General features: G+C 39.3%; 1 non-coding gene across 1 annotated transcript; it reads left to right on the top strand.

Moving 5' to 3' along the window:
* Positions 1 to 8,186: 8,186 nt before the first annotated feature.
* LOC116631818 lies at positions 8,187 to 8,288 on the top strand. Its single transcript, XR_004299270.1, has one exon. It is a non-coding gene; the product is annotated as a U6 spliceosomal RNA (small nuclear RNA).
* The last annotated feature ends 6,826 nt before the right edge of the window (positions 8,289 to 15,114 follow it).

The raw sequence follows: 15,114 nt of genomic DNA, 5'->3' as shown, positions 1-15,114 counted from the left end.
GAGCCAAGAGACAATGGACAAAGACATCTTTGGAATCGTGTACTCCTATATGCTGTGTCTTCTCCTCTTTGGGCACATCCCTTAGTTTCTCTGACCCTCAGCTTCCCATCTGTAAAAATGGCACGTTAATATGTACAGTGTAGAAAAGTTGGGAAGATGGGTGGGAACATAGAGTGCCTGGCACACCTTGGTACAGCGTGGCTGTTACCAGGAAGAGGAGGAAACATTGAGGAGGTGGTAGATAGATGCAAACATTGCAAAGCTGGGGAATCTGAGTAACTGATTGATATTCCAAACTATTTTTGGAGCTCCATATCAATGTCCCAAGTGAGTTTGTCCTGGTTTTATGTAAAAGGTTCATCTACTAGAGCCACTTGAGAAGGAAGAATTGCTTTATCCCTCACAATTCTCCCTTATTTCAAGATTCTTATGCAAAGTAAGAAGAGAATCAAGTCAGTTTCCACACCCTTTGCCAGCTTCTCTGGCAGAAGCAGAGTCCAGGCCTTTCCCATTACCAGCCCAAAGTGACTCAACTTTCCTCAGGGCCTCTCTGCCCACTGCAGGGCGGGTCTTGAGTCAGGGCTTCAGCACAGCTGCTCATGTTCCCTGTGCAGGATAGAAAGATAGAAAAGATGGAGACAATGTCCCCATTCTCAGGTACACACACACAGCAAAACTATTACTGCTAAAACAGAAACTCAGGCCCTGACTTCCTGTGGCCACACATGGAGTCACTTCCTGCAGGTTGTGCCACTGTTTCCTACCCTGCTGTATAGGTGCCTCATTTCTCCTTCCTAGTTTCATTCATTCCATTCAGCCCAGCCTTCCCTGACTGGTGTTGTGGGTGAGTCCCAGAATGCAGGAAGGAATGCATGGGCCCTGCCTGCAGAGGGCTCACATTTCCTATAGAAACCCCCATGTGCCATTCTGTGTGGGCATTTCCACATTCATCCTGCACAATCACGACATAAGTAGGTTGTTCATATCTTCATTTTATTTTTTTTAAAGATTTATTTATTTATTTTTAAAGAGAGAGTGCGCATAGGGGTTAGGGGCAGAGGGAGAGGGAGAATCCCAAGCCGACTCCCTGCTGAGCATGGAGCCCAACGTGGGTCTTGATCCCACAACCATGAGGTTATAACCTGAACCGAAATCAAGAGTCGGACACTTAACTGACTGAGCCACCCAGGCACACCCATTCATATCCCCATTTTACAGCAAAGGAAAATGAGTCTTGGAGAAGCTGTCACATACCCATGGCCAACAAGCAGCAGAGCCAGATTTAGACCTGAGGCTCTGAACCTGAAGCCTGTGGCCTCCTCATTCTCCAACACTTACTCACCTTGGATGACTCAGATGACAAATAAAAAGGGGGAGAGTCAGAAAGTTGGATTCAAAACTGAGGTGTCGGTGAGCTTAGAAATGGTTTTATCTGAGGAAACTACACTGAATGCTGCAGCAGAGAGAAATAGATCAAAACTATGCCAATAATGTTAGAGACATGGAAACTAGAATGAAATAGTCCATTACACTAACACGCATTGCAGAAGGAGAATATAGGCAAGGGGCCATATTCCAAGAGATATTGGCAGAGAAATTCAAAAAGTTTAAGTCTCAAACAGTATAAATAGTTATAAACACACACACACGGAATATTACGTGACAACACGGACGGACCTACAGGGTATTATACTAAGTGAAATAAGTCAGACTGAGAAAGACAAATACCATATGATTTCACATATATGTGGAATCTTAAAAAAAAAGTGAGTAAACAAGCAGCAAGAATCAGACCTATAAATACAGAGAACAGACTGTTGGTTGCCAGAGGGGAGGGGCTGGGGGGATGAACGAAATGGGTGAAGGGGAGTAGGAGTTACAGGCTTCCAGTTTTGGAATGAAATAAGCCACCAGAATGAAAGGTGCAGCATAGGGAATACAGTCAATGATACTGTAATAGTGTTGTCTGGTGACAGATGGGAGCCACACTTGTGATGAGCACAGCATAATATACAGAATTCGTGAATCGCTGTGTCGTACACCTGAAAGTAATGTAACATTGTGTGTCAACTATACTCAAATTAAAAAAAGAAACTTTTTAAAACAGCATAAATAGAAATGTAAAAGTTTTGTTTTGGGTTTTTTTTTTTAACATTTTATTTATTTATTTGACAGACAGAGACACAGCAAGAGAGGGAACACAAGCAGGGGGAGTGGGAGAGGGAGAAGCCGGCTTCCCGCTTAGCAAGGAGCCTGATGAGGGGCTCGATCCCAGGACCCCGGGATCATGACTTGAGCCAAAGGCAGACGCCCAACGACTGAGGCACCCAGGCGCCCCAGAAATGCAAAAGTTTTTAATGGATGGTCGCCCGGGTGGCTCAGTCGCCTAAGCGTCTGCCTTCAGCTCAGGTCATGATCCCGGGGTCCTGGGATCCAGTCCTGCGCAGGTCTCCCTGCTCCGCGGGGAGCCTGCTTCTCTGTCTGCCTGTTCTGCCTGCCGCTCCCCCTGCTTGTGCTCTCTTCTCTGACAAATAAATAAGTAAAATCTTTTTTAAAAAAAAAAGTTTTTAATGGACTAAAAAGTGAAGAAAAGAGGAAGCACTTTTTTTTTTTTTTAATGTATTTATTTCAGAGAGAGAGCGTGGGGAGGGGGCGCAGAGGGAGAAGAGAATCTTAAGCAGACTCCCCACTGGGTGCAGAGCCCAGTGCAGGCTCCACTTGGGGCTCCACCCCAGGACCCTGAGATTATGACCTGAACTGAAACCAAGAGTTGGTGGCTCAATTGACTGCACCACCCAGGCGCCCCAGAGGAAGCACATTTTAAATTGCAACAGGCACACTCCAAAACTGTAATCAACTGCTTTATTGACCAGATATATCTCTGCTCCCTACACTAAAGATGAATTTCTGTTTTTGTCATCAGCAGGACATACTTTAAGTGTAGTAGAACGGTCAAGGAGTAGGAAATTTGAGTAGAGGGAAGCTCTATGAAAGCAGACACGGGCGGCGGGGGGAAGGTAGAGAAGGAAGGTGGGGAAGGTGAGGTCTTGGAGGGAAAAGTATTAGAAGAAGAAAGCCTAAGGCGTTTCTGAGCAGAGGGAGGGGCTTTCTCTGAAGGTGCTGCTGAGACTGGGTGTAAGAAAAGAATAAAGCAATGTGTAGGGGAGGATAGGTGAGGGAACAATAGCATGGTTTAATAAAAATAAATCACACAGGGCGCCTGGGTGGCTCAGTCGTTAAGTGTCTGCCATCGGCTCAGGTCATGATCCCAGCGTCCTGGGATGGAGCCCCGCATCGGGCTCCCTGCTCCGCGGGAAGCCTGCTTCTCCCTCTCCCACTCCCCCTGCTTGTGTTCCCTCTCTTGCTGTGTCTCTGTCAAATAAATAAATAAAATCTTTAAAATAAATAAATAAATAAAAATAAAAATACATCACACATTTTCATTAGTATTTACCAAATCTTTATTACTGGGAAAGTGGCTTTCCTCTTTGCCATACTTACTGTGTTTCCATTATGATTATTAATGGTCTTTATTCCTACATGTCTGTGGGAAAGTACTGGTGGTATTGCTGCTGACAGTTTTTAAGATGACTGATTCACCCTCAACGTGCACCCCCATTTCACACTGGAGAAAGTGTAGCTGTTTTCACTCAAGCTTTGTTATCAGCAAAATGAACCAGTGCAGTTTCCCACAGAAAGGGCACGTGGGCACAACTATTTGTCATTGTAATGTCATTTTTCCTGTTCGGGCCATGAACATACAAGATCAGTACTCACGTTCAAAACTATCCACACATTCCCTCCCCCCAAGTTCTTTCCACTTTTTTTCCCCAAAAATGGTTTTCTAATTTGAGGACAACTATTTGGTTAAGAACTGGTTTGCACTGAAAATTAATATAGAGTAATATTCTTGGAATAAACTATTTAAAAGTTATACTCAAATTTGCCCTCTTTATTCTGTCATAGGAGCGTAGGCATAGACAACATTCTAGAGCTGTTATACAATCACCCAACAAGAACAGAGATCCTGGTTTGATCCTCTTTAAAATTTCCTAGGACAGATCATCTATGAGAATGACTTTAATAGCCCTTTTGACATTTTCAAATATCAAATATGCTCCCGTTTAATGACAATGGAAATCCTGTACCTTAACATCAGGAGTTCAATAAAACGAATCAAAGAAATGTTCTCATTACTCAGCCTTTGATTTTATATGTTCTAGTCCAATATTGACTTTTGTTCATTTAACAAAAGTAATAAGCATATATTTCAGGCATATCTAGCTTTTGTCCTATCATAAAAAAGCAAGACTATATATCATCCTTGTCCCCAAAATGGCCTCTATAGAGATCTTTATGTTTAAATGAAGTCATGTTTAAATGACTGCATATAAATATATTTCCACTTATATCACAAGGATTTCAGTAAGAGAAAGCATTTCTTTCTGAAATCAATTCACAAATTGATCTGATCACTTTCATATGTAGAGTAACTGCTGCCATTTTGACACAGATTTTTTTGAGATGTACATATTACCCATCATGACTCTTTTGCATGCCATATTAAGGGACATTTAGGCTTATATTCTACAAAAGACACAATAATAGCTACATTGACAAGTGCTTACTACCTCCCAGACCCCGTGCTGATGCATTCCTGGGAGGTGAGTATATTGGCCCCATTCTACAGATGAGGAAAGAAAGGTTGCGAAAGGGTCCCCTGTGCAGGCGGCTCTGAACCTCCACTGAATATGCCTCTTCATAAAGCATGACAAATATGGTTCCAATTTCTGTATCTCAACCATTTAGGGCTAGAAAGAATTTATGTACAGCAAAATACAAAGAATCCAGAGAAGTGCTTGAGGCTCTTTCCCATCTCACTGCAGACTATTAAGTTGAGAGGCGTATCATAAGCATAAGATGGCTCACTATTTCTGTGTAATAAGCAGAGTCCCAACACACAGCCCAACTGACTCTTGGACATTTCCCTCATACACCTGAGTTCTGTATTAGTCTAGAGGACTGAACTGATAGGGGTGATGTGGAGCCTGGCAGAACTGTCTACATCAGAGCCTGCAGGAAGAAAATGCTAAAAACAGGAGGTCACTGTTGCTTAAGTTAAGCCTAAGATAGGAGAGCCAGGAAGTGCTGCAGCCCTTATGGGAAAACCCACTGGTTCTCTAAGGTTCACTCAACAAAGGATCATTACACAGCTATTAAACTGTCTTAAATGCAGCCCAGGACAGTATTTCTACACAATATCCTCTCCTGCAGGGAGCATTGCGTAGCAATCTGGGTCAACTCAGTTATCAGGATAGGCTGAACCATAAATTAATTTTCTATTCCCTGGCCATTCCTTGGGTTTGAAGCTATTTTTTTTTTTTAAAGTTGAGAGTAGAGCAACGCACAAAAGAATATTTTCTGCTGCAAATTTAAGGGGCTAGGAAATGGAGAGGAAAACCACTGTTGGTAAACAATTATTCTTAAAAATTATGCAAATGTTTTACTTGTGAGCCCTCAAATGGGGTGGAACAGGGAAGCAATGTGTGAATGTCATCTAGAGGTGAGGTGCTGAAAGAAGCCTGACAGTGGGAAGAGGGAGGACGGACACCTGCTAAATGCCTCTGTGGTTTATGCTTACGTGTGTACCTGGGGGTGGCTGCGGGCGTGCCCAAGAGTGGGTTCCAGGAGGCATATCTCTGTGGGTTGTTTGTTGAGGCAGACTCTCCCTATGCCTGAACTAGTGAGTTCTTAACTCTTAGGGTCACCACTTAATAGTTTGGAACTAAATAGGTATTTAGAGCATGCTACAGTCAGCCTCTTTGCAAACACATGCCTTTGGTGAGTAGAAGGCTGAATCCCCCAGGGCTGTTACTAGGTGGCACTTACCGCTGGCCTGGCACACTGGTCCCACCCGTGGGGTTGGTCGGCACCCCTTCTGCAATGCTACATGTTTTTAATATTAACCCTGACCCCATTGTCCCTACAGAGGGGAAGGTAGGTCCACACTAGCACCGTTCCCCAACTGATAATGAGGCTCACCACTGCCTCTGATGTTCAGGGAGCACTCTTCCCTGCCTGTGAGGCTCTGCTTTCTGACTCTTCACAGAATATCCCCACCTGTCTTAGGCTGCTGCTCAATCCTACTGTCCTCACACTCCTGCATCTTATTCCTGAGAACCTTCTGCCTATACCATATTGACGACCATTGTTCCTCCCAGGAAATCCATCCTGTCTTGACAGCAAGTCCCAGACTCTTCCTCAGCTTGGCTTGATGCACTCGTGTCCTTTGCACTTGAGTTGGACAAGCAGAGCAGACTTCTTTCAACACACTCATGATGGCCACAAGCAATAATAACAGTTTCAAGTCCACCGAGGCTATCATTATGCACATTTTGCCATCTCTGGCTACTAATGTATAACAGGACACAATGTCCACGTATGTTCCAGGTCCTCAAACTCACTCAAGGAAAGCGGAGGCTTGTTCTGATTTAACTTTACACCAGTGTTTGTTCTTTTGCTTAGTAGCCTTCTTTCTATTTCCTCAAAACAAAACTTAAAGACAGCTCTTTAATAATGTATTCTAGACTTTTTCAGGGAATGACCATCTCCCAGAATCTAGCCTTTCCTCCCTTTTGAATTTGGACATTTGTTCTTCTTTCCCCTCTCCTGTGGAGTCTCCTTCCCACACAAAAGGCCCACTGCTCTCCTGCCTCTCTAAGGTGGCAGTTGGCTCCCAGCCTCAAGGGAGAGCCTCCATGCCTTCCCTGTCATAGGAAGTCAGTCCCTCTGACTGACCCTGTGTCAACCTGTCCACTATCAGAACAGTACCATGCCTATTTATTCAGGAAAAACTGCATTGAACAAAAGGGTTTAAGATGCTCTACTAAGAACTGAGGAGGATACAAAGAATTCTGTCCCTCAAATAACTGACAGACTAGTTTCTCAGGCCTTGACCGTGACAAGCTTACTATTTCTGACAAACTCACATTCAGAACTAAAGACTGCATGTGTTATCCTCCCAGAGACATTAGCTTTTTAAAAGACTTAGCATGACATACCTGACAAATGGCTTAAAAAGTTTCTAGTGAGAATCCTGAATCATAATGCTAGTAATGTGAACAGAAGCCAACAAAAAGAAAATGGACAAGCTGATAATTCTACTTCAAGTTCAAGCTTTCTACAAAGTTGCACTATGAAGTAAAAACAGTGAGTTTGAGCCCCACGTTGGGTGTAGAATTAACTTAAAACAACAACAACAACAACAACAACAAGGAGCGCCTGGATGGCTCAGTTGGTAGAACATGCAACTCTTGATCTCGGGGTCATGAGTTCACTTAAGAAAAATAATAATCATTTAAAAACAAATAAATAAAAAGAATCTTAAAGAAAAAAACCACAATGATAATTCTACACTTGATCTTAGCCAAAAGGCCAAGAGCCGATCAACACAATGATAATTCTAATGAGGTTAGCCAAGAAGTAAATGGCAAAAAATGTGAATCATCTAAGAAAACCATTTCAAATCTGGCTTTATATATATTACCCTTAATGATGAATTGCACACTATGTGTTGCCTTGATGTATTAGCTAATAAATGCATGAAGATATCATTACTGATATTATTTAAAGTGAAAAGTTACTTTATCTTTAATGTATTTAATGTAATTCATGTGTTTATAGCATACCCCATGTATTAGCACTATAGTATCTATACATCATAATTAATTAATATACATATATTGTGGTCTGTTGCACAAAACTTTTTTAGTGATAATGGTGTGAGATCACAAGACATTAGAACACAGGTTGGGACCATGGAGAGTCTATTTGGTTCATAAACTCTTGAAGATGAAATTTATCCCTTCCCCTGACATTGCCCTGTCAGGCTTAGTGGGCCTTCAAAATTTGTACCAGAATGCTTCTGACAGCATCAAATAATTAAAAATAGCTTCTGAAGGAAGCTTCTGAAGGATCAAGTCCAGTTCTAAACAGTGGAAAACAAAACTGCGTGCTCACCTCTCTTCTTTTTAACTTACATTTAAATAACCTGCTAAGCCTATTGGGTGAGTTACCTGTATGCCTATTTGGCCTCCTTTTCTGTTCAAACCAGAAACAACCTAAACTGGATCTGTTGGCCTGTCACTGAGAAGAGCATGATACCTGGTAGCTAAAACAGAAGTCCATGATGTTCGCTTCCACAGCACATGATTGGAACAATATGGAGAAGACTGTCATGGCCCCAGTACAAGGATGACACACAAATTCATGAAGTGTTCCATGTTAAAAAAAAAAAATGGAAGAGCATGTATTGAGCAAAGTTTCCCCAAGTTTAACGGATACAACTAAGTAACTTCATTCAACAGTTTAAACATCTTGGGGGTTAAACAATGATATTGTCTACAGCTACATTATAAGACATTATATAAAATCAACATGAACAGACATTTTTCCAAAGAAGACATCCAAATGGCCAACAGACACAGGAAAAAGTGCTCAACATCATTCGGCATCAGGGAAATTCAAATCAAAACCTCAATGAGATACCACCTCACACCAGTCAGAATGGCTAAAATTAACAAGTCAGGAAACGACAGATGTTGGCGGGGATGCGGAGAAAGGAGAACCCTCCTACACTGTTGGTGGGAATGCAAGCTGGTGCAGCCACTCTGCAAAACAGTATGGAGATTCCTCAAAAAGTTGAAAATAGAGCTACTGAAAGACCCAGCAATTGCACTACTGGGTATTTACCCCAGAGATACAAATGTAGGGATTTGAAGGGATACGTGCACCCCGATGTTTATAGCAGCAATGCCCACAATAGCCAAACTGTGGAAAGAGCCAAGATGTCCATCGACAGATGACTGGATAAAGAAGATGTGGTATATATATACAATGGAATATCATGCAGCCATCAAAAGGAATGAAATCTTGCCATCTGCAACGACGTGGATGGAACTGGAGGGTATTATGCTGAGCGAAATAAGTCAATCAGAGAAAGACATGTATCATATGATCTCACTGATATGAGGAATTCTTAATCTCAGGAAACAAACTGAGGGTTGCTGGAATGGTGGGGGGTGGGGGGGATGGGGTGGCTGAGTGATAGACATTGGGGAGGGTATGTGCTATGGTGAGCGCTGTGAATTGTGCAAGACTGCTGATTCACAGATCTGTACCTCTGAAACAAATAATACATTATATGTTAAAAAAAAAAGAAGAAGAAGAAGATAGCAGGAAGGGAAAAATGAAGGGGGGGATATCGGAGGGGGAGACGAACCATGAGAGACTATGGACTCTGAGAAACAAACTGAGGGTTCTAGAGGGGAGGCGGGTGGGGGAATGGGTTAGCCTGGTGATGGGTATTAAAGACGGCACGTACTGCATGGAGCACTGGGTGTTATACGCAAACAATGAATCATGGATCACTACATCAAAAACTAATGATGTAATGTATGGTGATTAACATAACATAATAAAAAAAAAGGAAAAAAATCATATCTACCTCAAGGGCCAGGTTTTGATGTGATAATGGTTAAGGGTAAATTGGTAACATTTGTTCTAATATTTACAGACTAAAATGGACTCTTTTATGTTAACAGCACAGAACTCTAGAATTTGGTCAAATATTTAACTAAGAGCTTCAACAGATTGTAGGTCTTTATTGAAAAAAGCTGACCCTCTCCATTGGCACTCTGATCATTAATGGGCTTCTATTTAGGCTAAAAGATACCTTAGGCTCTTGGATTTACAAAACAGAATGTTTATTCCAATGCGTACAATTTGGAGTCTAAAGCATGTGAATGTTAACAACCAAGGATAATAGTATTTCAAACACTTAGCTTATCAGAAGTTTAAGGGAAGTTAAGAAACTATTGCTTTTGTACCCAACCTTAGTAGCCAGGGAAACTTCCCTTCCATCATTCCATAATATTTCCTAATATTACATACTGAGCAATAATACAAACAGCACTAGGATTCACAGAACACACTCTGGTAAATGCTGCTCCTGACAAAATTCCTCGCTGCTTTTACCTGAACTGTGTCACCTGATTGTTTTCCTTTTGTTCCGACTTACAGATCCTTAAAGCTGTTTCTTTTAAACTCTCAATAAGTCATTTATTTGAGGTGTCTAGTACATATGTCTCTTTATTCTTGCTGATGTTTTAGAGATATTTTCTGTTTGCAAAACTAATGCATGTTTATTGTAGAAAAGTTGGTTTAAAAGAACATAAGGAAGAAAATATAAATCTACAATTTTCGCACTGAGATGATCACTGTTAAAATATTGTTATGTTTATTTCCAATCTTGTTCCTATAGTATGCATATATTTTGTTTGTTTAAAAAATTAGAAATAAATTTTATATAAACTTATAGGTTGCTTTTTCCACTGACCATCAATATTGACTATTTCCCTCATGACAACTAAATATATCTGCAAAACATGATCTCCACTAGCTGCATAAATCTATAATATGAATATACCTTCACTGATTTAATTGTTAGACACTCAATTTTTTCGCTTTTAACTATTACAAATTTTAATATAATAGGAATAATTTTTGGAGAGAGAGAGAGAGACAGCATGTGTGTATGCGACCCGGGGGTGGGGGTTGGGGGGGGGCAAAGGGAGAGGGAGAGAGAATCTTAAGCAGGCTCCATGTCCAGTGCAGGACTAGATCTCACGACCCTGTGATCATGAGCTGAGCAGAAATCAAGAATTGGATGCTTAACCAACTGAACCACCCAGGCGCCACTAGGTATAAATTTTTTAAAAGTCATTATCAAATTGTTTTCCAGAAATTTTTGCCAATCTACACTTCTACCAGCAATGGATGAGAATACCTATCTCATCACACCCTCACCAGTATTGAATAATACAGGTTTTTGTTTTATTTTAACTTCACCAATTTAGTAGGTAAAAAACAGCATCTCATTTTAATTTGCATACACTTGCTAGTTATATAATATGTTTCTTTGTTTGTTAATATCTAATTTGTATTTCTTCTCTGCTCATTGTCTTTCTCCTATATGAATCATTTCATTGATTTAAAAGAGTTATTTAGATAATGATAATTTTAATACTTTCTCTTTCAATATTGTGCATATATTTTCATTTGTTTGATATTAGAAATTTGTAAATTTTTATAGACAAATCTTTTGATGTTTCCTTTTGTGGTTTCTTCAATTGCTTATACCATCCTTCCCTATCCCAAGATTAGCTATATTTCCTGTGTTTTTGTTTCTTTTGTTTGTATATGGTATGAGGAAGGAATCTAATTTAATTTTTATGTATATCAATTCTCTACTAATTTGTAATACCTCTGCTATCTTACATGTATCTGTTTTCTATTCCATTGATCTATTTTTGATCTCTTCTATTTTCATTTGTCTTTTTTGATTCAGTACCACTGTGTTGTAGGTACTATAGCTTCATGATAATTTCTTACACCCAATAGTTCAAGTCCTTTTTCTTAATTTTTTTCACTAATCCTTTAGCTATTCTTGGATCATTTACTCTTTCATATGAATTTTAAGAATAGTTTGTGACAATCTTGGAATTTTTATTCTAAGATTTTCTTGGAATTTTTATTCGAATTGCATTGGATATAGAACTCATTTTATGTAGAATTTGCATCTCTTTGGTACTGATCTCTACATTCATGAAACTTGGTCTATTTCTCTATTTTTGGATCTTCCATGTCTTTCAATATTTTTTTTCTTTAGAGAGGGAGAGAGATGGGGGAGGGGCAGAGGGAGAGGGAGAAAAAAATCTTTTTTTTTTTATATTTTATTTATTTATTTGACAGAGAGAGAGAGAGACAAGCAGGGGGAGGAGCAGGCAGAGGGAGAGGGAGAAGCAGGCTCCTCGCTGAGCAAGGAGCCTCATGTGGGACTCGATCCCAGGACCCTGGGATCATGACCCGAGCTAAAGGCAGATGTTTAACAAGCTGAGCCACCCAGGCACCCCATGAGGCAGCATGAGAATCTTAAGCAGCCTCCATGCCCAATGTGGAGCCTGACTCAGGGCTCGATCTCACAACCCTGAGATCATAACCTGAGCCAAAATCAAGAATCTGACACCCAACTGACTGAGCCACCCACATGCCCCCCCATGTCTTTTAATTATTTATAATTGATTCCATAAAGTTCTTGCACATTTTTGTTCATTTTAATTTGAAGTATCCTGTAGTTTGTTGCTATCATCTTTTTCTACTACATTTTCTAGTTGGTTGTTGCATAAAAATGTTACTAATTTTTAAAAAACAATTTCATTAAAGTATAACATATAAAATAAAATGGACACACTTTAAGTGTACAGTTAGATGAGTTTTGAGAAACACATACAGTCATGTAACCAACACCTCAGTCATGATACAGAATGTTTCCATTACCCCACATGGTTCCCATTCTCTACCCGTGGCGACCCCAAGCACCATGGACTCACTCACTGATAGCTTTGTAGCACTATGGATCAGATTTGTATTTTCTAGAATTTTGTATGAATGGAATAAAACAGCATATATTCTTTTGTGTCTGGCTTCCTTTTCTCAGCATCATGTTTTTAAAAGCCATCCAGATTGTGTGTATCAGTAATTAATTTCTTTACATTGCTTCCACTGTATAGATGTACCATATATTTTATATGCGTTCACCCCCAGACATTTGGGTTGTTTTCAGTTTGGGGCTATTTTGAATAAAGCTGCCATGAACAAGTCTTCTGTGAACATGCATTTTCATTTCTCTTGACTAAATAATGCCAAACTGTTTTCCAAAACAGTAGTGCTATTTTATATCTCCACCTGTAATGCATTCAGTTGCCCTATCTCTGCTAGCAGTTGGTGATTTGAATCTTTAGTAATTTAGTAATTTGAATCTTTCAGCAAACTCATCTATTGCATTTAAGTTTTCAAAATTATTGAATTTTAATATCTATTATCCTTTAATGTCTCTAAGATCATATTGATATCCTCTTTTTTATTTTTCTTTCTTGACCAGTCTAGCTAGATTTATTCACTTTACTGATTAAAAAAACAAAACAAAACTTTTATGTTGTATTTTTTGTAGTGCTTAACTGTTTTGTATTTCACTGATTTCTATTCCTGGCTTGATTATTCCATTCCTAATTTGTGTTTAACTTATTCTTTTAGCACCTTAAGTTGGCAGCTATGTTGATTTTAGACCTTTTCTTCCTAATATAAACATTAAAAGCTACAGATTTCTCTCTCAGTGCTACTTTCATGCTGCATCTCACAAATAATATGTTGTGTTTTTATTTTCATTTTTATTCAGTTCAAAATATTTTCTAATTTCCTTTGTGACTTCTTTTACCCATGGGTTATTTAAAAATATTGTTGCTAAACATCCCTAACTGGTTCAGTCAGTAGAGTATCTGACACTTGATCCCAGGGTTATGAGTTCAAGCCCCACATTGGGCATGGGGCCTACTTGAAAGAAAGAAAGAAAGAAAGAAAGAAAGAAAGAAAGAAAGAAAGAAAGAAAAAGAAAAAAAAAAGAAAGAAAGAAAGAAAGAAATATTGTTGCTTAATTTCAAAATATTTGAGGATTTTCCAAATATCTTTCTGTTACTGAATTTATAAATGATTTATACAATAAGTTGTTCAGCTCACTTATCAGTAGTTTATAGCTCATAACCAGATTTTCTTGGCTTTTCCCTATAGGCAAATATTTCATATGACAGTACAAATTTTACACTGGCTAGGACATCCAGTGTATTATTAAATTGTGAGGCAATAACAGGGATATTGCATGTCTCATTTTAATGAGACTCTTCTAGCATTTCACCCTTCAATATGATATTTGCTATAGATTTTGAGGCAATATACTTTAACAAATTAAAGAGTATTTATATGAGCAAAAATTGGACATTTGAGTGCATTTTCTACATCTGCTGATGCAACAATAGTATGATTTTTTTCTCTTTTAATTTTGTCAAAGTGATGAATTACATTGAAGATTTTTCTAATATTGTATCATCTTTGCAATCCTGAGATAAAACTTATTGCTCATTTTTTAAAATACAATTTTGGACTCATTTTTGCTTGCTTTGTTGTATTTTGATAGTGATTTTAATATATCTGAAATTTGTTTGGGGATATGATATGAGGTGGGAACCAAAATATAGTTTATTCTATAGGTAACTTTTCCTCTATCATTAGTTGAAAAATATATGTATTTCTTATTGGTGAGTAAGCTAAATAATTTTTGGTCTTTCTTTTTAAATATTTTAATTGTTCTGTGGTTTTAATTAATGTATTTTTTTATTTTTTATTTTTTTTTTAGATTTATTTATTTATTTGTCAGCGAGCAAGCAAGAGCACAAACGGGGAGCGGCAGAAGGAGAGGAAGAAGCAAACGCCCCGCTGAGCAGGGAGCCCGATGTGGGCTCCATCCCAGGACTCTGGGATCACGACCTGAGCCGAAGGTAGTCGCCCAACCAACTGAGCCACCCAGGCACCTTAAATTAATGTTTTGGGGTTTTTTTAAAGATTTTATTTATTTATCTGACAGAGACAGAATAGTGAGAACAGGAACACAAGCAGGAGGAGTGGGAGAGGGAGAAGCAGGCTTCCTGCCGAGCAGGGAGCCCGATGCAGGGCTCGATCCTAGGACCCCGGCATCAGGACCCAAGCCGAAAGCAGACACCCAACGACTGAACCACCCAGGCGCCCCTAATTAATGTATTTTAATGTTATTGTGCATTTCAGATTTTTCTTGAAAGTAGTCCAGATATAAACAGTTGTTTTGTTTTGTTTTACTCCAATAAAGGATTTTCTCATTCAAGAAAACTAAAAATATCACTCTCAAAAGGATGTCTATGTCTTGACCAGAAATATTTTTACTCAGTGAAAAATAATTTTTGATGAAAGAGAGCTCTGCTTATCTTTGCAAGGGGATTTACTACCTTCTATTGCCATAAATGCATTTCAATTGATGGGAAAGCAAGCCAGTCCACCTAGATGATAACCAAGGTTGGAATCCAGTTTGAGCTGGGCTTGGGGAAAGAAGCAGGCTTAAGTGACAGAAATAATCTGGTTAGGCTCCATTCTCAAAAGCTTTCCAAGACCTTGACCTTGGAGAGCAGGTAAGAT

Source organism: Phoca vitulina, unplaced genomic scaffold, assembly GCF_004348235.1.
Source record: "Phoca vitulina isolate PV1807 unplaced genomic scaffold, GSC_HSeal_1.0 scaffold5, whole genome shotgun sequence".
Classification (NCBI taxonomy): Eukaryota; Metazoa; Chordata; class Mammalia; order Carnivora; family Phocidae; genus Phoca; species Phoca vitulina.
The sequence above is the reverse complement of the archived record's forward strand: the minus strand, read 5'-3'. Positions and strand labels throughout refer to the sequence as shown.